Consider the following 1254-nt stretch of genomic DNA (forward strand, 5'->3'; position numbering starts at 1 on the left):
GCACAATCAGCAAAAGTTCCGCCTTTATTTATTCAGCATGGATCCATCTCCTAAACTCCGCGGGTCCAGGCTCCCGTTTTTCCCCATGCCGCTCGTATCCCCTCGTCCCTCGAACGCGGCGATTCCGCCGCAATCGTATTCCCGCAATCCCGATGGTGTAAATCGCACTCTGCAAACCGTCGGCGTTATCGAATTCACGCGTCGCGGCAATTAATGTCGCGATATGTCGTGGCGTCCAATCTCTGTCGTTAAAAGCGGCAGAATTCTTTTTTTTTTATGGCTGAAAGAGGATAAATGAATTTAGCGTTACGTATCGCATCGGTTGGCGAGTTTTCAGCGGGTGGCTCATTTTTCACGTGATGTGATATGGAGATGGGCAGACGGACACGGAAAGGAAAGGATGAAGGATTGCCTGTGATTGCGCCTCTGTGTGCGAGAGAAGTAACGAGAGTGACTTAAAGAACGAGTATGCGAGAAAGAGAGAAGACGTGAGTGATAAAACCTGTTCACGTACTCAATGATATATGTTACAAGCCATAACTGTATTACGTCACTTTCGTTTCGTGCGAGATCGTTCCCCGTGATGAACGTAACTTCTTTTTTTGCGAGACCGTTGTTTCAGCTGTAGATATCCCGAACGTGTTATCGATCACGGCTCGAGACCTAAAGTGCGGCGTGAGAACTACAAGTCACGTTGCATCGGGAATTAGTCATTGTTAAGAGAAATACGTTCACGTGATATATATATACGCTCCGCGGCTTAAATACGAAGCTTTAAAAGCCCATTTCCTATTTGAACTTGGAATGAAAATCCGGAAACTCGTGAGATCTCGTTGATTTTTCCCGCTTGGATTTTAAACAAACTTTGAAGAAAATTTGTATTCAGAGCTTGATCTTCTTTACTTTTCCCCCCTTTTCCCTTTCTTCGCGCTGCGCGCAGTAATTGACCTCTTAGTATTACTTTTAGAATTAATATTTATCCACAACACGCGTTATACGAGCGAAACGATCTCCCGGGAGCCGGGGAAAAACTAACAGACGCGTAGTACGGACTCGTGTGAAGAAATTATGCCGACATTAAAGGAAACCATCTCGTTTGAAGCGGATGTTGTATCACTCACTCATACATAACGCATCCAGGGCGAGTGTATCTCGGGGTCAGGTCGCGCGGAAGGTGCGTGAAAGAGAAGAAGGGCAGAAAGAGCATGAATGTGCATGGACGAGTATGCGTGTGCGAGAGATAGAGACAGTGAG

The sequence above is a fragment of the Monomorium pharaonis genome, unplaced genomic scaffold (assembly GCF_013373865.1).
Source record: "Monomorium pharaonis isolate MP-MQ-018 unplaced genomic scaffold, ASM1337386v2 scaffold_12, whole genome shotgun sequence".
Lineage (NCBI taxonomy): Eukaryota > Metazoa > Arthropoda > Insecta > Hymenoptera > Formicidae > Monomorium > Monomorium pharaonis.